The 21,647-nt window shown below is 35.9% G+C and overlaps 1 protein-coding gene across 2 annotated transcripts in view; it reads left to right on the top strand.

Moving 5' to 3' along the window:
- Positions 1–21,647, top strand: part of LOC107159939 (C-type lectin domain family 4 member A-like) — a 68,099-nt gene continuing 46,452 nt past the window's right edge. Inside the window, exons 1-3 of one of the 2 annotated variants that reach the window (XM_048787837.1) lie at positions 1–142; positions 5,195–5,305; positions 20,630–20,754. The gene's annotated coding sequence lies outside the window, so the exon portion shown is untranslated. Of the gene's footprint in view, positions 143–5,194; positions 5,306–19,781; positions 19,907–20,629; positions 20,755–21,647 lie in introns of those variants that run through there. The other variant, XM_048787838.1, reaches the window with a different exon arrangement.

Genomic DNA, 21,647 nt, shown 5'->3' with positions numbered 1-21,647 from the left:
CTGCTTTTCTTATATATATATTTTTAGTTATGTTTAGTATGTTTAAAGGCTATTATTCACACTGTGCTGGTCTTGGGGATTGCACTTCTGTGGACCAAGTGGCTTCATATGTTTTTTAATTCTTGCATGATACCTCTCAGTGGTAAGTGCTTATTTATTGCTTCTGCTCTCATCTAGTTGAGTGATAGGACATTTGACCACCATTCTGGCAACTCATGTATAAGATTTTATTTTACTTTTTGGTACAGGGGATTGAACCCAAGGGTGCTCTGCTACTGAGCTACATCCCCAGTCATTTTTATTTTATCTTGAGACAGGGTCTTGCTAAATTGCCCAGGCTTGCCTCCATCATGTATAAGATGCTTTGAGGAAGGGATGACTCTGATTTTCTAAAGAAAGCAGAAGGTCTCTTCTGAATATGGCTTTGGAAAATACTCATATGGAAATGAGACTCAAAAATAAACCAAAGTCCTCAGTCACAAACTCAAATTCTCCTGCAGTTTCAATTTTCACAAAGAGGTGGGAGGAAAAAGGAGAGGGAATGAGGGTAAAAAAGATGGTGGAATGAGGTGGATATCATTACCCTAAGTACATGCATGAAGACACGAATTGTGTGAATATACTTTATATACAACCAGAGATATGAAAAATTGTGCTCTATATGTGTAATATGAATTGTAATACCTTCTCCTGTCATATATAACAAATTAGAATTAAAAAAAATCATTTTCCAGGGGCTGGGGGTTGTAGCTCAGTGGTAGAGCGCTTGCCTTGCATGCATGAGGCCCTGGGTTTGGTCCCCAGCACCATATAAAAATAAACAAATAAAAATAAATATATTATGTCCATCTATAACTAAAAAATATTTAAAAAATCATTTAAAAATATTTAAAAAATCATTTTCCAGTGGTCAAAGTTAATGGTCAAGTTTAGGAGGAAGGGAATGTTTATAAGCAGGTGATGCTATTTGCTGGTTCTCTAGAGTGGATGTATTTGGGAAACCCAGCAGTTCTGTAGACAGGCATTAAGGGGTCATAAAGTGGGAAATAAAAGATTCATGATACTGTGTTATTTATGATACTTTCTATTTATAGAAAACCATACTTTGCATTTTATTGTGTATTCTTACACATATATAAAAAATCATATAATATGTAAAATATTTTTTCCAAAGCAGAAATCTGAAGTTTTTCTTTTTTTGCCTTGAAATTGACAATATATCCTAATATGAAGAAAATTGTTTCATTGATTTTATCTTGATGGAAGGTGTCCCCATGGATCACTCCCTCCCTTGGCAGTGACTGAACTCAGGGCTTTGCACATCCTAGGCAAACCCACTCTATCACTAAACTATCTCCCCAGCCCAGAAAATGGTTTCCAGCTGTGAGATGGCTTACTGAAAAGACTTACTTTATCCTAAAAATGTGAACTAGGATTATAAAGATTTACCAGCTGTCACATATTTTAAGTTGCAATTGAAAAAAATATTTAAATATATAATGGAATAATATGAAACCATAATAAAGAATGTTACAAAAGAAAATAGGGGGGCTGAGGCTGTGTCTCAGTGGCAGGGCACTTGCCTAGCATGTGTGAGGCACTGGGTTTGATCCTTAGCACCACATAAAAGAAAAAAAAAGGCATAATAAAAAAGAAAATAAAGACAATGTGCATAAATGTATATACTCTTCAAAAATCACTGAAAGGATGGCCCTTCTTCTCTCTGACAGAAATCACTTTCCCTTGAGAGTGGTCCCCATTTCCTTTTCCCTATCTTTTCTAATAAACTCATGTCTGTTATTCTGAGCAACATATCTGTTATCTTTTTGGCATGATGGCAAGAACTGGTGAGAAAAAAAATGCTGAAAGTATATATAGCAAAATATTAACAATGTTATTCTCAATGGTTGGGATTTGTGTTTTTATGTATTTTTCAAAATTTCTATAATGAGCATCATTATTTTTTCTGTTCCTATTACTATATTATTTCAACTGTCATTATACTAATAATGCTATTAGTCATTGTGTGTCATGGAAGAAAAGGGAGAATAAGAGAAGGGAGAAGAGGAAATAACGACAATTTTTTACTGATGAAATTAATTTGATTTTTTTATTCAGCTCACAAAAGTAATCCACATGTTCCAAAGTTGCTTCTTTTCTCATCACTGATAGTTTTCCTGCTAAAGACAGTCTTATTATCTGTTGCTTTTATTGATAAGTATGTTATGAACAATGAACAATGAACAATATCTGCTTTATGTGAAGAGAAGATGCCCATTCGAAATTGACATTTCACAATGAGTTTAACCACACATTTAAATTTTTTTTTTCCTGAGGAGATATGATTCACAAGAATCCATTGGGAATTTTGCTCTTTAATTGAATTTAGTTACTCTTCTGCAAAAATAATGAAATCCATTCTTATTAGAAAATTTGAAAAGTGTATGTGTATGTATGTGTTGATGTTATTGAGTGAAATCTATGGGTAACATCATCTTTATATTACACTCTGTGTGAGGAAAAATCTATACTTCCTTAGTAAAATTTATAAGGCCAGCCCTCTTTGAGAGTACAAACACATTTTGGGGTCATCAGGTGGACAAGGAGATGGGAAGAAATATTCTGAGAAGAATTCTTCAATGAATTTCTTTGTAATTATTTTTTGTCCTGCACAAGACTGTGTGAGATCTAAAAGCCAATTTAGGAAATAGTTGGGTTACTGCATGTCCAGATTTTTAGAATTTATCAAAAATTTAGAAGCCATAAAGCTTAGTATATTTTTGTATAGATATTTTACTCATTATTTGGCCATTCAATAAGTAGCAATGGCAATTTGTCAGGCACTGTGTTAGAGACACAGAAAAAGCCAGCCACAAAGCCCTGGTCTTACGAGATTAAGAGAATAGTCAAGTAGACCAGTGCTTACAATATTACAACAGGAAGTATTGTGCAGGGAAGAAGTGAGCATAGACTTCCTCAGGAGGCGACATCTAGAGCTATGTGTACCAAGAATGGCATCATGTGACATCAGGGAATAATTTTGGGGAAATGTAAATGTATATGACTGAAACCTAAAGAGCTAAATGAAGAAATTTGAAAGGAAGTTGGCAGACATGAGCAGGGCTCAGATTACCAAGAGTGTAGTGTACTATTAGAAAGAATTTGGATTTTTTTTCCTAAAGATTATTTTACAAAGAGTCTTTTGCTGCTTAATAAACCAATCTAAAATTTATAGTCTAAAACTATATATTTACCTTCCACTTCTGAGGTTTGGCAACTTAGACTGGTCTCAGCTGAAAAGTTCCTCTTCCTAGCTGAACTCACTCATGCATATGATGTCAGATACCAGTCACAGGCAACTTGGCTTCTGAGAAAGAGGATGTCAAGGAATGACAGGGACAGTTTCACCACATTTCTGGCATCATTCATCAATCTAGGCTGGGTTTGTTCACATTGCCCCTTGTAGACTTCCAGGGCTGCGTGTGGAATGAAGTCATATTGAAGTTTTAATTTGGAACAATCACAGTTTCTTTTGCACATTCTATTGGCCAAAGAAAGATTTAAAAGCAGCTCAGACTCAAGTGGTGGAGAAATAGACCTCACTTCTTGATTAGAAAAGCTGCAAAGTCACATTGCAAAGGCGTGTGAATTCATACAGGGAGGGTTAAACATTGAGGCCATTTTAACAATGTGTTAACAGTCATGGTGAGCCATTGAGGAATTTTGAGCAAGGAATTGATATGATCAAATTTGACTTATAGAAAGTTTGTTTTTACAAAGCTGTGACAATGGGTTTATGAGCACAATGTTGGTGTTAAAGAAAGGTTAGAAGGCTAATGGATAATCCTGTTGAGGCACATTGAGAACCTGATTCAAGGATACTATTACTGAAGAAAGAGAAGAGAAGGTAGCTCTGAATGACAAAGAAGATATAATGAAAGAGGCTTGATGAATATTTAGATCTGGTGATTAACAGACCCAGAGAAGTTAAGTGTGACTCTAATATTCTGACCTGGTAAACTCAGCAATGATGAAGCCATTCAAAAAGATAGACAAGATAGCATGAGTGGCAGGTTTAGTTGGAAGATGATGATTTAACTTTTGGGTACATTGGATGTGCCCATGTTTAGTGGGAGGAACATTTTTCTGGGTTTTAGGAGTTAGGTCTGAGTTCTGGAAGTTATTCACATAATGGCAACAGGTGAGACCAGGGAATATATGATATTACTCAGGAAGAGGACTTAGTATGAGAAGAAATGATAAGGGTGGAATTCTGGGGAATGTTAATAGTTTAGAAGAGATGGATGGAGGGGCAAGAGCTCATAAAAAAGAACAAGAAGCAATAGCAAGAAAGGTTAGGAGAAAATAGAAAGTAGTGTCTGAAGAGTTAAGGGGGCAGAGAACTGGAGTCAAATATTGCAAGAAGTTCATTAGGAAGATGACTAGTAAGTGGTCTTAGGTGATCTCTTTGAAGGGTGGCTTAAGTGAAATGGTAGAAATCAAAGCCAGAATGAGGTGAGTCAAGAAATAAATAGAAGGTTAGGAAGAAAGAGAGCAAATCTAATAGAGAGAGCGGGGTGGAGGGAGAGAGGAGAGTTAGTTTTAAATAGGGAGTGACATGAGAGTGTTGGTACCCTGAGGAATAAGAGGCAGTTGGGATGAAGAGAAAGGAAAAGAAAGAATAGGAGAAAAAGCATGCCCTCTTGATCAATGCTGGGTTCTTTTAAAAATTTCTATTCTCTAAGATATCTCAGAACTCCTCAGAATTAGCTAATTCCTCCCTCCCACAAAGTCCCAGGCTGTGTACACAATTAAATGCAAGTGTTTTCTAACTTTTACTCCCTTTCACTGAGATTTAATCTTTATATGAATTTTTGTATGTGTTTATGGATAACATGGATAAGTTCCTTTAGACCATTATGATGGAACTTTCACGTCCTCTTTTAATCTCTATATAAATATACTTTATACATTATATATGTGTAGTGTGTGTGTGTGTGTGTGTGTGTGAGTTTATAGTTTCAAAATCAATAGGGTTAGGATTACATTGTCTGTTTTCCAGTCGGGCTACATCTACTCAGGAAATCAGCCATTAGTAGGTTTTGTTTCTATAAAGAATGCAAGAAAATAATAGTAAAGAACAAAGTCATAGTACTACCTGGAAAAATGCATGTCTTTAAATTCTCTTTTCCAGTTTTATTTCAAAAATATTCTCAGATTCTTGAAGAAAAGAAGTATCCAAATTCTACAAAAGAACCAATCCACCCAGAATTAAAGTGTTCAAGACACTATTCAACCATTAAAGGTAAAATTTAATGAGTAGAATTTAGTAAGGATCCTAAATTAATATTTACAATAAGATTTCCAGGTTTATAATATTAAAAAGTGGAGTTTCATGATCATTCTAAACTACATGTATAGAATGTTATAGGACCTAAAATTCTTATATGTATGTTTTAAGTTGCTCATTGGAGGTTTGACTGTGAAAAAGGACATATTGCCTTTACTCTTTAGCTTTCTTTTCTTTCTGAAGTTTCTGTGCACACTTACTTTTTCTCTCACATTTTTATGAGTATTTTTATTAAAGAACTCATTTATTTGAAACATTAAAATATGCAAATAAAAATGTATTTTTAATGACATTTTATTTTTTGAGTATTTCACTCACATTTTATGTTCATTTTTCAATGAACATTTTTACATTTACAGAAAAATTGAGCAGACAATATGAATAGGTCCTATTTGAACCCTACCTTGTATATACAATATTCCCTATTATTACCACCTTATATGAGTGAGGGCATTCGTTATAATTAATGAGCCAATATTGATATATTATCACTAAAGTTCATTATATATTAAGGTTTACTTAGTTTTCACCTAATGTTCTTTTTCTGTACTAGAATCTCACTCAGAACATCATGTTATATTTAGTTTTCATATCTATTTTCCTCTTGGCTGTGATAATTTTCAAACTTTTTTTGATGACTGATAATTTTTAGGAATACTAGTCTAGGCTGTCCCTCCATTAAAATTTGATGTTTTGCTGGGTGTGATGGTGCATGTCTGTTATCCCAGCAGCTTGAGAGGCTGAGGCAAGAGGAATGAGAATTCAAAGCCAGCTTTAGCATCTTAGCAAAGGCCTAGGCAACTTAGTTAGACCCTGTCTCTAAAGAAAGTATAAAAAAGTGCTGGGGATGTGGCCCAGAGATAAAGCACCCCTGGATTCAATCCCTGGTCCAAAAAACAAAAATTTTAATGTTTTTCTAATGATTAGACTAGGGTTATTAGTTTTTGGGAGGAAGGCCATAGATGTAAACTGCTATTTTCATTACATCATATCAAGGATATATATTATCAAAGTACTTTTTGGCTGCTGATTTGTTGACCTTGATCACCTAGGTAAAGTAGTGTTTCTCAGGTTTCTCCACTGTAAAGTTGCTCTTTTTCTCTCCCTATTCCACACTGTTTTCTTCCAAGGAAAGCTGCTAAGTGCTGTCCACATTTCAGGATTGAGGAGTTACGCTCCCTGTCCATTAGAGTGTTCATTAGTCCGGGTTCTCCAGAGAAACATAACCAGTAGAATACATAGAAAATATGGATATTTCCTTTCAAGAAATTAGCTCATGCAATCATGGAGGCTTGAAAAGTCCAAAATGTGGTTGGGAAAACCAGTTGGCTGGAGATCAGGAAAGAGTGGCAGTTTGAGGCCAATGACAGTCTGCTGCAGGATCAGGAAAAGTGAGTGTTGCAGATGAAGTCTAAAGGCAGTGTGCTGGAGAATTCTCTTTTGCTCTGGGGAGGGCATTCTTTTGTTTAAATCTTCAACTGATAAAACAAGGCCCATCCATATTAAGGGGGCAATCTTCTTTACTCAAAGTCCACCGATTAAAATGTAAATCTCATCCAGAAACATCTTTGAAGCAATACCCAGAGTGCTTGATCAAAATAGTATGTAAAATGAACCACCCCAAATATCTACATAATTTAATTGAAAGGCTTATGTATATGAGATTTGCCTCTTCTATCTTATTTACTAATTTATTCAGTAATTTATATCTACATGTACCCATGGATATTTATTTTATATTTTGGGCCATAATTCAATACTTTTTTATTTATTTTGTTTTTCTAGCTTAGGCATTGGGAGGCACTTCATTTACTTAATGTCTAGTGTTTGGTGATTTTCCTATTTTGTTTTTGATTTTTAGTATGTTTCCATAATGGTTAGAGGGCACTATGTGATTTTAATGATGGTAAATTTGTTGAGGTTTGTTTTACATCTCAGTATGTGGTCTATCTTGGTATATGTTCCATGGACATTTGTAAAGAATGGGTATTCAGTTGTTGAGTGAACTGTTCTAAACATGTTCATTAGAATCTCTTGGTTGATGAGGTTTTTGAGTTCTTCAATATTCTTGTTGATATTTGACATGTATAGTTGTGTCCACCTATGATAATGTAAATCTCTCTTTTGTTTTCACTCTGTATTTGTATAAGTTTTTACTTTATATATTTTGGACCTCTATTGTTTGGTATTACACATTTAGGATCATGATATAGGGTTTTATTATATTTTTTATATTTATTTCATCTGTTTTTCTGTTGGAAATTTCTATTATTTTTTTCTGACAATTCATTGATTTCTCTGTCCCCTTCTCCATTTTGATGTTGATCTCACCTATAAGCTTTTTAATTTTCTTGGGGGCGGGTACCAAGGATTGAACTCAGGGGCACTTGACCACTAGCCACATTCCTAGCCCTATTTTTTGTATTTTATTTAGAAACAGGGTCTCACTGAGTTGCTTAGCGCACCGCTTTTGCTGAGGCTGGCTTTGAACTTGCGATCCTCCTGCCTCAGCCTCCCAAGCCGCTGGGATTACAGGCACGCACCACCTTGCCCAGTTCATCCATAATCTTTTAAAGAGGTTTTTGGATTTTTCAATGATAATATTTCCATTTTGTTCTTTACATCTTCAGTTTCTTTGCTGAGTCTATTTTTCCTTTCATTTCAAGAATGTTTCTACATTCTTTTTAAAAAAACTCTCATTGTCAATCTTTCTTTCTATTTTTAGTTATTGATGGACATTTATTTTATTCATTCTTCTTGAAATATATGCATTATGACAGCTTTGAAATCTTTGTCAGATAATTCTAACTTTTTGTTATCTTGATTTTTGGCATCTGTTGATATCTGTGTTTTTTTTTTTTTTTTTTTTTTTTTTTTTTTTTGAGAACTCCTGGTCCTTGGTATAATTGATTATTTTCTGTTGAGACTTGGACATTTTTGTATTGAGGTTTTGGAGTCTGGGTCTTATTTAAACATTATATTTTAGCTGACTTTTCCTGATAGCATTTCAGCAGAAGAATGGGACACTGACATCCAGGTTGATGCAGACTGGGCTTATTGACACCTGATAGGACAAGACTCCTTGCTACATCTGGATGGAGATAGGATTACAGTGTTCTTGTGGTCTCCATTGGCCCTTAATTTTAACACTATACACTATTTTAAAAGATATTTCCTTATATTGCACCTATATCCCTCTCTTCCCAATAAAGGAAAAGTCTGGAGCTGTTGCCCAAAGAATTGGAAGTCATTTAGTTCCAGTTGCTACTTTATTTCTACTGATGCAAAATCTTGGAATAAGAGTGAGGAGAACTGCTCTAGAATGAAGGCTCATTTGCTAGTGATCAACAGCAAGGAAGAGCAGGTACTTTCTAGGAGATAATGGAGTCATGAGCCTGTCTGATTATTTATACTCTTTTCCTAAAAGGCGGTAGATTTTATTGTTCTGGGTGTTGGTGCTATGGCAGAAGGCTTTCAAGAAAATAGGTAGGAAAGGCTTGCTCAGCCTTTCCATTCATTCCGCACCTTATTCCTACTTCAGTGTAACTAAATTACCCCCAAAGAAATTGTGGCATTAAAAATATGCAACGAGGGGTTTAGTGGAAAGATGAATATATTTCTACCTGAAATACCAGCTTATTATTTTAATATGTAAGTGTTTTATGAATTGTTAACTTCTTAGAGAGAAGAGTATTAATTTGAATGGGAAAATAAAGTTAATTTATGAAGAGTCACAATAAACAATCAGAAATGAATATAAAGAATCTTTGAGGGGGGCTGGAATTGTGTCTCAGTGGTAAAATACTTGCCTGGCATGTGTGTGGCCCTGGATTCGATCCTCAGCACCTCATGTAAATAAATAAATAAAATAAAAGAGATCCATTTACAACTAAAAAATATATTTAAAAAAAAAAGACTCTTTGAACGATGTGGTTGTGGCTCAGTGGTAGAGTGCTTGCCTAGCATGTGTGAGGCACTGGGTTTGATTCTCAGCACCACATATAAATAAATAAAGTAAAGATCCATTGGCAATTTTAAAAATATTTAAAAAAAGAATCTTTGAAATTATGAAAGGAAAATGATTAGATTTGAAAAAAAATTCTTGTGGACAACTTTGAACAATGCCCTCTCTTAGTGAAAAAAGAGGGGAATTGAGTCTGAGATGAGAATTCATTATGATCATGGGTAGGAATTGCTTTCATATGTAATGAAAATCAGGATCATAAGTGATGTTTGACCTTGCTTTGCTCAGCTAGAGAAGACCTGCCTTTCTGGGGAACCCCCATGTGGCTATTCCTGGATGCTTTTTCTTTTTCTTCTCATTTCTGTTTGACCTTGAAGAACTCAGTTGAAATATCACACTGTACCTATAAATAGGGTATAATTTCTACATGTTAAAAAAACTTAAAAAATGTTAAAGGAGATGGAAACGTTAAAGACTCTGATTTAATTATTACACACTATACAATGGATCAACTTATCACCCTGTACCCCATAAATTTCTTATATGTATTTTTTAAACACATGAAGCAAATCTTTTAATGCACTCGAACACCTTTTGCTTAAAACTTCAGTTATTATTCCAGTTGACATTCTGAAACTTCAGCCATAAATCCTAATGTTCTTGGTGTTAACACTTGACCTCAGCCTATGTAAAAAAGTAACTTCTCTGAGCCCTCAGCAGAGGAAGGTGTCCCAGCAAGTCCCTGGACAAGGATGGAGGTGGGCAGCCGCCACAGGGTGAGGCTGTACTATATCCTTCTTGGACTCTTTGGATCTTAACCGGGCTGCAGAAGCTGGTTGGTTGTCCTGGCCAAGATCACACCACAAGCAGGTTCAGTCACTTCTTCTTAAGGCCGCAGCATCTCATTGAAGGCGCTTAGCTTCTGGTAGGCAAACTTCCTGGCGCCGGCACTGCCACTGCGTCAGCCTGGCCGCTGGCAAGGTGCTTCATTGCACCTGTGTGGGAGGCCAGGCCTTGGACCTACCCAGAGCCATCAGGACACGGGGCCGTCCAGTCACCCCACCACCAAAAGTGTACCCCATAAATTTGTATAATTAAAATGCATTAAAAAAATCCAAACTTACAAACAACAACAACAACAACAACAACAAAAGGAACTTAGTTTTGCTGAGTACTTTTCCTTTGTCTTTTTTCCCCCTGAGGATTTTATTATTGCAAATCTGCAAATAGATGCGGTTTATGATGTGGGTCTGTCAGATCCAGAGTGTCAGAGACATTGGCAATGGGTCCACGGAACACCTTACAATCCAAGTGCCATGTGAGTATTGAATTAGTTAAAGGCAGGGTCCTGGATCCGGCAGGGTATGTAGGTTGTCCAACATCAGTTATGAAACTAAAACTAAAACAGCTCACTCTCTTGTACTGACTGTAGAGCACAGGGTTAAGAAATTCTATTGTCATTTAATCATTACAAGAAACTTATGAGACACATAGGTTATTATTTTTTCCACTATAGAGATGAGGCAAATTGTGTTTGCAGAGTATAGATAGTTCAGCTAAGGTCACCCAACAATGGTCCTCAAATCCAGGTATGTTCTGCATTGATTTTAACTATTTGTAGCTCTATAATAAAATTCTTGTTAAGATCATAATTGATGAAGCTTTAATGTTTCTCATAAAAAGCAAGACACCTAAATTCTTGTACTTTTATAATATTTCATATTTATATAATCTTAAAAAAACTCTTAAGTTCTTCAGCATATTTCCACCTTTGATCTTCATATGTATTTTGTGAAACATATAGTACTCTTATTGTAGTCCCCAATTATTAGATGGGCAAACTGAGAATTGAGGAAATTAAATTATTTGTCCAAGAAGACAAGAATAAGTAGAGGATCTATAGATTTTAACTAGTTCTTCAGACTCCAAAATCATTCCACTAAGAAGAAGAAAAAAAATACTATTTACATGGGACCATGGTGACATCTCTTCATTATATAAGAAAGCCCTATGGATTGACAGTCTCCTGGCAACAGGACCTATGGATGCACAAACTGAGGAGAAACTGGGATATTTTTTGGGAGGATTTTTTTTGGGGTACCAGGGATTGAACTCAGGGGTACTCAACCACTAAGCCACATCCATAGCCCTATTTTTTTTGTATTTTATTTAGAGACAGGGTCTCACTGAGTTGATTAGAGCCTCGCTTTTGCTGAGGCTGGTTTTGAACTCATGATCCGACTGTCTCAGCCTCCCGGGCTGCTGGGATTACAGGTGTGCACCATTGCACTCGCTGGGAGGATGTTTAATGCATTAAGGTATAAGAATACTTAGTGATGTAGGCACAGTTTTCAAGGGGAATACTAGAGGGGATGGTGGAAGAGAAACTGCATGAGAAGTGGAGAAGGGTTGTTTGGGGTATCTGTCTCTGATTTTCACAAAATTCTACCCTGGCCTCTGGCCCTTTTGCTGTCTCTAACCCTTTTAAAAATACTGTTGGAAAAAAAAAAGTTCTTTCATCTTTTTTCTCTCTTTCAGATTCTGGCATCTAGGTAGGCCCAGTCAGAGCCAAGAGCTAACTTTCTATCAAAATACAGGATGGGACTTGAATGATGTGGTTTGTCAGCATGATTCTAGGTCAGTTTGTGAGATGATGAAGATCTTCTTATGAATCAAAATATTCTCAATGTACTTGTGATCGAATGGGCATCTATTATTACAGATATAGATAATAAGTTCTTTACATATAAGAGATATATGTAAAGAACTTATTATCTTTACATATATAGAATTTTAGGTATGTGGTCAACTATTTCACTTATGAGAATATTTTCCACATATTTACTCATTGATTAATTTATTCCCTCATTCACAAAGCATTTACTGAGAATTTTGAAAGTGCCAGAAACTATCCCAGAGACCCCTTTTGTGAACACATGGAAGGCACACAGGTCTCTCTGCAAATTTCTTTCTGATTGTTAAGATTTATTTACTGATATATGGTATAGTTCCTCTATTTTCTTTCCCCATCTTTGGCTTAATTAATGTTTAATTGGCAGATAAAATTGTATGTATTTTAGAATTTTAGGCTCTGTTTAGTCAGCTTTTTTGCTGCTGTGACTAAAGGATCTGACCAGAGCAAGTATAGTGGAGGAAAATTTTAATTGATGGCTCATGGTTTCAGGGGTCTTAGTCTATAGAAGGCTGGCTCCATTTCTCAGGGCTTGAGATAAGGCTGAACATCATGGTGGAGTGTGTGGTAGAGGGAAGCAGCTCACATCATGGTGATCATGAAGCAAAGAGAGAGACCCCAGTCTCTAGATACAAAATATATCCCATAGCCACACCCTTAGTTAATCACTTCCTCCAGCCACACCTTACCTGCCTCCAGATACCTCTTAGTTAATCCCATTGGGGATTAATTCACTGATTGGGTTAAGACTCTCACAATCCAATAATTTTCTCCTCTGAACCTTCTTGCATTGTCTCACACGTGAGCTTTTGGGGGGCACCTCATATCCAAACCGTAACAGGCTCCATATCATTTTTATAGTTGCTGTTAAAAACAAATAAAACAGTTGTATGTAATGCCTGTAATCCCAGCTGTTTATGAGGCTGAGGCAGGAGGATTTTGAGTTCAAAGCCAGCCTTAGCAACTTAGCAAGATCCTGTCTTTAAATAAAATATAAAATGGGCTGGGGATGTGGCTCAGGGATTAAGCAACCCCAGGGTTCAATCCCTGGAACAAAAACAAAAACAAAAACAAAACAAACAAAAAACAAATAAACCATAAGACAATAAATCTTCATTTTTAACTGTTTTGGCCAATCTGCCATTTAGTAAATGGCAGAGGAGGAAGAAATTCTGGGGCATGTTCAATACTGAGAAAAATATGTTTGTACATTGGAGTTATGGGTCATCAAGTTGAATGATTTTTCTAAATGTAGAAATCTGCTGACACTTGACAACCCTTCAGGGCCCATATGATCTTCATTTTGTTCAGATAATCTTACTACTGAATATAAATAGTTCTTTCTTTGCCTACATAGAAATCAATAGTGTATATTTACTGGGGATAAACCCAGTGACTCAAGGAGAGAAGAAATAGTAAGATGCAATCCAAATGTGTTAAACCAATGTTCATCTGAGGGTTTGAGGAAATATTATGTATACACAATTAAGTGGTTTGCAGCAGTTAAGAATGTTGCAAATGAGATTTCATGAGGAACCGATATTGAGGATTGTGGTTCATGTTTATCCATACCTTTTCCTCACAAAAGTTATTCCAACAAAAGTTCAATGTGGTTTAATGTCACTTTCCTTGGTGAAGCTCAGGTGATTTGGGCTGCTGATTTCACATTCAGCTCTGTGGGTAGATAGTGATTAACTCAAGTTATCAAAACAATCACAGTAGTGGCTGGGTAGGAACATCATGAATTGCAAATCCTGCCAACAAATTGCTTTCAGAGGAATCAGGGAATGAATCTCTCTCTCTTTTTAATTTTTTATTTGTTTTAATTAGTTATACTTGATAGTAGAATACACTTTTTTTTCGGGATGGGGAAGATATGGAAATTGAACTCAGGGGCACTCGATCACTGAGCCACATCCCTAGTCCTATTTTTTATTTTATTAGAGACAGGGTCTCACTGAATTGCTTAGTGCCTCCCTAAAATGCTGAGGCTGGCTTTAAACTCAAGATCCTCCTGCCTCAGCCTCCGGAGCACCTGGGATTATAGGCCTGAGCCACCATGGCTGGCCTAGTTTTAGAATGATAGAAACACTGTGAATGCCAGAGTAAAATCATGGAGAGGACCTGGTTGATTAAATGCTTTGTTCAGTCACTGAATTGACTATTCCTAAAGCACAGCTTATTCTTAATTTTTATTATGAAAACTAAGAAATATTCTAGTTATTTTGCATATAAGTTCTATATCATGTTTGTGATTTTAAAATATTGTCTTCTAATCTGTGCCTTATAATTCCATTCTCTTGACATTGTCTTTTTAGAACAGAGGTTTTAAATTTTTCTGGATTATAACTTATTGTTTTTTTTTCAAGACTTTTGGTCTTGAACCTTAGAAGTCACTGCCAAACCCAAGACCACCTCAATTTTTTTTCTCTCTTATATCCCAGGGGTTTTCTCTTTGTGTTTCATTTAGGCCAATATTTCATTTGAGTTATTTTTTAAAAATATTATATCTGTGTCTATATTCTTTTTTTTTTTAAAAATTTGGCTTCCAGTTGTTTTAGCACCATCTTTGGTGTGAAAATCTATAATTTCTTCATTGGATTGCCTTTGCTCTCTTGTTGAAAATCAGTTGTGTTTGTTTCCATACCCTATTCTGTTCCCTTGATTTATTTGTCTTTTATGAATTCCACACAGTCTTGATTACTATAGTAAGACCGACAGTGTCATCCCTCCAACTTTATTCTTCTTCAAGATTATGCTGTCTGTACAATTTTTGGAATCAGTTTGTTGATATCCAAAAGAGTAGTTTGCTGGGGTTTTGGATGAGATTGCATTGAATACAGATCAAATTGGAAAAACAAACAAACAAAAAACCCCCCCAAAACCCCAAACTGGTGCCTTAACATTATTTAGAAATCCTTCCCATGAACATGGAATATTTTCCTATTTGTTTGTTTATTTATTTATTTAGTAAATGTTTCATTAAAATTTTGTGTTTTCCCCCATAAAACCTTGTACATATTCGGTGACATTTATATCTAATTATTCTTTTTGGTATGTGTAATGTTGTGTTTTTTTCCTTTGTTTTTTAAATTGACAGACTGTATGTACTTCTTATGTACAACATGATCTGAAATGTAATAATTGAGTCTAGATAATTAACTGTGTTAGCTTTTCATTGCTGTGGCCAAAATAATAACAAGAACAACTTAGAGGAGGAAAAATTTGTTTTAGGCTAACAATTTTAAAGGTTCAGGCTATGATTGACTGACATCCTTACTCTGGGCCCAAGGTGATGGCAGAACATTACAGTGGAGAGGTGTGTGAAGGAAATTTTCTCAGCTCCTGGCCACCAGGAATCAGAGAGAGAAAGGAGAGAGAGGAGAGGAGGGGTAGAGGAAGGAGGGAGGGAGGGAGAGGGAGAGGGTGAGAGAGAGAGAGAGAGAAGGGGAGGGGGGAGGGAGAGATAGACAAAGAAGATAGACAAAGAAGCCAGGGATGAAATATAATTCCCAAATTACATGCCCTCACTGACCTACTTCCTCCAGCTACACCCCACTTGCCTACAGTTCCCACTCAATAATCCATTAAAAAAAATACACTGATTAGGTTACAGCTGCCATAATATAATCATTTCACCTCTGAATATTGATCAATTGCCTAACATGAGCTTTTTTTGGGGACACCTTATATCCTAACCATAGCATTTCCCCTATCCTCCCAAACTCATCTCCATCTCACAATGCAAAATGCATTCTATCCATCTCCAAGAGTCCTTATAATCTTAACAGTTCCAGAATTGCCCAAAAGTACAGGTGCAGAATCTTCTTTGAGACTCAAGACAAACTTTTGGCTATGAGCCTCTGTAAGAATCAAAAGCAAGTTACATCCAATATTACAAAGACTCAGAATAAATATTCTTATTCCAAAAGGAAGAAATAGGGGCATAGGAAGAAGGGACGGGACCAAAGCAAGACCAAAGTCCAGTTGGGCAAAGTCCAATAGCTCTAGTAAGACTTGAAGCAACCTAGTGAGAGCCTGTCTCAAAATAAAAAAATAAAAAAGGGCTGGGGATGTGACTCAGTGGCTAAACACCCTTGGATTCAATCCCTGGTACCAGACCTGGGCAGCCTTGCACCTTTGGTTTTGCTGATCACAGGCAACATGGCTTTGCTCTTAGGCTGGCTTTGTATCCGACATCTTTCCTCAGCAGATGTTGCATGTTCATGGCATCTATTAATCCTCAGGGTCTCTTTCAGCTTTGGATTTCTTTTCACAACTGCATTGTCCTCTCATGGGCTGCCTGAAGGGATTCCAACTATGCTACACTTTGCCTGGCCTCACAGGTACTCCTCTGAAATCTCAGTGGAAGCCTCCATGAGCACTTTACTCTAGCGTCTGCATTTCTGCAGAAACAGATGTCATCAAGGTCTTCTAAGTTCAAGTAGTAGCTGAGTTCCTTTGAACTATTACTGCAGTGGCCTCTGAGTGCCTGGGTAGCTAAGCATGGTGAAACAAATCCTGGAGAAACAGCTGTCTAAACACCCCTGTGTGAGCAGTGTACCTCCAAAGTCTCATTTCTACATCCTTGAGCCTGTTATGGCTCTAATCTTGCTGATTCCTGAGATATTCTCAAGTCATCTTTACCATTGTCTCAGTGCAAAGTACTTAGTTTCTCCTTAGTGACAGAAATCTCTTCAGCAACTACATCTTCCTTTGCTTGAAATTTACATACATTTTTTTCTGGCCGAATTTCCAGTTTTAAAAATTCTTCTGATCTGATTTATGTTCCTGATTATCAGAGTAAACTTGGACTTGACTAAAACTGCAACAATACCCATGTTACTACCTGAATGTTATGCTGACTTGAAACTTTCTCCACCAGATTAATTGGTTCATCATTTTAAATTCAGCTCCACAGAAAGTCTCAGGACTTGGATAAATTGCAGGCAAGTCCACCCCGCCCCCACACCCCCCCATATAGGCTTCTATTTCAATTCCCAATGGAGTATTCATTCCCCACTAAAACTTCATGGACACAATCTTTACTGCCTATCCCTTTTTTTTTTTTGATATCAGGGATTGAATCCAGGGGTACTTAACCACTGAGCCACCTCCCCAGCCATTTTTAATATTTTATTCAGAGACAGGGGCTCACTGATTTGCTTAGGGCCTTGCTAAATTTATGAGGCTGGCTTTGAACTCATGATCCTCCTGCCTCAGCTTCCTGAGCTGCTGGGATTACAGGCCTGTGCCAGTGTGCCCAGCTGTTTTTACTGTTTACATTTTAACTGGCATTCTGATCATCTGAGCTGTCACCAGAATCAACCATTAAGCTTGCTTATAACATTCTAAGGTTTCTCCAGCCTGAGTCTCCAAACTTATCCAAAATCCTCCCATAAACAAAGTCCAAAAGCTTATGAACCACATGATCAGGTATGTTACAGCAATGATCCCACTTCTTGGTACCAATTTTCTGTGTTTTCTTCATATTTTGATCAAAATACCTAAAAGAACATCTTAGAGGGGGAAAAGTTACTTTTGGGTTTACAGTTTCAGAGATTCAATTCATGGTAGGACAATTTTATTTCTCGGAGCCTGAGGTGATGGTGGAACATCATGACCAAAGGGTGTGGCAGAGGAAGGCTGCTCAGTTTATGGTGTTCAGGAAGAGGGAGAGACAGACACAGAGAGAGGGGACTCATGAGGAGCCACAGACAAAATTCTATCCCCTAAAGCATGCCACAGTGGTTACTTCCTTCAAACCCACCCACCTGCCTAAAGTTACCACTAAAGATCCCACTTAAATTATTAATCACTAATCCATAAAATGTGTTAATCCACTGATTAGGTTACAGTCTAATAATTTCACCTCTAAACATTGCTCCATTGCCTAACATAAGCTTTTTTGGGGGGAATGTCTCATATCTAAGCCATAACTTAACAATTGCATTTCTTCACATATTTCTCATTTTTGTGGGGAAAACACATATCATTCACTCTTCATATTTTTCAGGAGTACAATATTTCATCATTCACTATAGTCAACCTGATTATAACAGATCTCTTTGATTTTTTTCTTCCTATCTAACTTTAATAATTAAATATATGTATTTCTATTTAGGATTTATCCCATTGAACAAAACATCCTCCAGGTTCATCCATATTGTAAAAAATTTGTTCTTTTTTAGGTAGCATAATATCCCATTGTGAATGTATACACCACATTTTCTTTTTCCATTATCAGTGAATGTATATATAGATTAATTCAATATCTTGACTATTGTGAGTAGTGCTCTCATAAAAAAGCAATGTAAATATCACTTCAATATGTTCATTTAATTTTTTTTTTACCTTCATATCTAGTAGTAGGATTTCTGGGTCATGTGACAGTTCTTCTTTGAAAGAAATCTCCAGATTGGTTGCACCAATTTTTTGTTTTTGACTGTACAACAATAACTTGATTTATTAAAATAATTTGCATTTTTACACATGATCTTGTTATTTGCTGCTTTTGTTTCTCTGTTCCTAAAATCAATTCACCTAACATAAAAAGAAATAAATTAGACAAAGCCAAAGAAAATAACCAGAAAAAAATGTGAATTCATGGTAATATTACTTGCTTCTGGTTATAAATATAAAATATATAATTTTAAGTTATTTAGCTTTTCCATTCTAAAATTACTTTAATTATAAGAACTTTTTTGTTATTTGTCTTTTTAGCCAAGCTTTTATAAGAGTTAACATTACAAGCTGTTCTTAAAAATACTGAAATGCATCTTCAAAAAATATACACAGTTCAGTAATAAAAACTGGCATACAGATATTAGAATCATGATATAACATGTGATTAATATATACAGACATCAGAACAATAATATAGTAAAAAAAATCAAGGCCTTAAGTTAATTTACAGGAGGATTTCAGCTACCATTTTTAAAGATTAATCTTAGTGGATATTTTAAAATCTTTCCAATATTGCATTGCATATGGCAAAGTAGACAGTTATAAAATTTAAGTAAAGTTATGTATCTTAGATATTAAAACAGCTACAGACACACTAATCCTAATTATAACAGTATTTAAAATAAACCAAGGAACAAAGGCTACCTATCTAGATCATAGATACACAGAGATTTTCAAAATCAACAGAAAAATGCTGTAACTAAATTTAGAGATGTACAACAAAAAAATTAAAAATGTGATACTTAAACTTAATTAATGTAATACTTTTAATTCTGTGAATTCATTTTTTTCACTAAATACTAATAGCAAATCTATTTTACGACTGGCATTCGTGTCAATAAAAATGTCCTATACAATTCAGTGAAGAGCTCTTCTAAATCCATTCTGTAATTCAAGATCCCTGTCCACATCCCTACCTGTCACCATCATTATTCCAGTAGCATGAATTCAAGTTCCCTAGGCCTGTTACAACTATTAGTAGGCGACCAGATGCAGTTTGTACTTATCCAGGTACAGAGCTCAGTCACCTCACTGTATATGAGATTACTGCCATTTTGTTCACCTAACAGAAAACTCCGTTAATCCTTTTCTCTCCCATTTAACCTGAGGCGCGCAGTGCAATCTCCCATCCACTCATGGGATAACTGGATTCTCTGGTTGCACCAATTTTTATTCCCACTGCAAGTGGGTATTTCATTTTCTCAGCATCATTGTCAACACTTTTATCTTCTTTTTATTTATTTATTTATTTTTATTTTTTTTTACAGAGAATTTTAATACTTATTTTTTAGTTATCGGCGGACACAACATCTTTGTATGTGGTGCTGAGGATCGAACCTGGGCTGCACGCATGCCAAGCGAGCGCACTACTGCTTGAGCCACATCCCCAGCCCTCTTCTGTCTTTTTAGAACTAGCTATTCTCACCAGAGTGAGGTGAGATCCCATTATGTTCTTTTTTTAATATTTATTTTTTTAGTTGTAGTTGGACACAATACCTTTATTTTATTTATTTTTATGTGGTGCTGAGGATTGAACCCAGGGCCCCACACATGCTAGGTGAATGTTCTACCACTGAGCTGCAACCCCAATCTCCCCATTATGGTTTTGATTTTAATTGACCAATGATTAGTGTTTTAGTCAGCTTTTTCATGTAGAGGAGAAAAAGTTTATTTTGATTCATGGTTTCAGAGGTCTCAGTCTTTATACAGCTGACTCCACAGCTCTTGACCCAATGTGAGGCAGAACATTACGGCACAATGGCATGATGGAGGAAAGCAGTTCATGCAACAAAGAAGCAGAGAGACCTCTGCTCACTAGGAGCAAAATAAAAATTCCCAAACCACACCCTCATTGACCTACTTTCTCCAGCCACACCCCACCTTCCTACATTTATTGCCTAGTTCACCCATCAGTGATTACTCCACTGATTAGGTCATACTTCTCATAATCTAATCATTTTATTTCTGAAAATTCTTGCATCATCTCACACATGAGCTTTTGGGAGATACCTCATATTTAAGCCATAACAATTAGTGATTTGGGGAAAATTTCCAAATACCTGTTGGTAATTTGTATATCTTTGTCTTAGTTTATTTTGCTTACAATAGGAGAATATCTAATGTTGGCTAATGTATAAAACAAATTTAATGTATTTAGCTTACAGTTTGGAATCTGAAAGTCCAGGATTGGTGGCCAAATCTGGCAACTTACGGTGAGAACATACTGGCTGCATCATGAAATTGTGGCAGCATGTGCAGAGAGCTCTCATGGCAAGATAAGAGGTAAGAGAATGGAGAGGGGCCAGGCTTGCTCCTTTCTAACAACACACCTTGAGCAAATGAACCTGGTCCTTAAAGTATCACCTTCAACTCTTCTGGCTGTGATGACTCATGACATAATTACCTTCTACTAGGCCCCAACTTTTAAAGATCCACCACCTGTCAATACTTCCAAACTGTGAAATAAACTTCCAACTGAATCTCTGGGGGGACAAATATGTCTAAACCATAGCAGACTTTTTTTTTTTGAGAAATGTCTACTTAATTCTTTGGTTCGTTTTCTGATCATATCATGTTTTTCCTTGCCGTTGAGTTATGTAAGTTCCCTATTTTTTGAATGATATCCTCTTATCAGATGTATAATTTGCAAATATTTTCATCCATTTTGTATGTTTTCTCTATTATTTTCTGTGCAAAAAATTTGATGTAATCCTATTTGTCTATTGCTTTCATTGCCTAACACTTTTAAGGTCTTAACCAAAAATATTTTTCCTCCAGATTAATGTCATTAAGTTTTCCACATGTTTTCTTATAATAGCTTCATAGTTTTAGTCTTATACTTATGTATTTAATCTATTTTGAGATTTTTTTTGTGTGTATACATGGGAGATATAAGTTTCAAATTTCATTCTCCTTAATGTGGATATTGCCTTTTCTTAGCAACATTTATTAAAGATTGTTTTTCTTGATTGTGGGTTATCCCCTATCTTGTCTTTCTGTTTTAAAAGTTTCTTTTTTTTTATTGGTTGTTCAAAACATTACAAAGCTCATGATATATCATCTTTCATACATTTGACTCAAGTGGGTTATGAACTCCCATTTTTACCCCAAATACAAATTGCAGAATCACATCGGTTACACACTCACATTTTTACATAATGGCCTATTAGTGACTG

This window comes from Marmota marmota, unplaced genomic scaffold (genome assembly GCF_001458135.2).
Source record: "Marmota marmota marmota unplaced genomic scaffold, marMar, whole genome shotgun sequence".
NCBI classification, from domain to species: Eukaryota; Metazoa; Chordata; class Mammalia; order Rodentia; family Sciuridae; genus Marmota; species Marmota marmota.
Note: the sequence above shows the minus strand (reverse complement) of the source record. Positions and strands in the feature narration are given on the sequence as shown.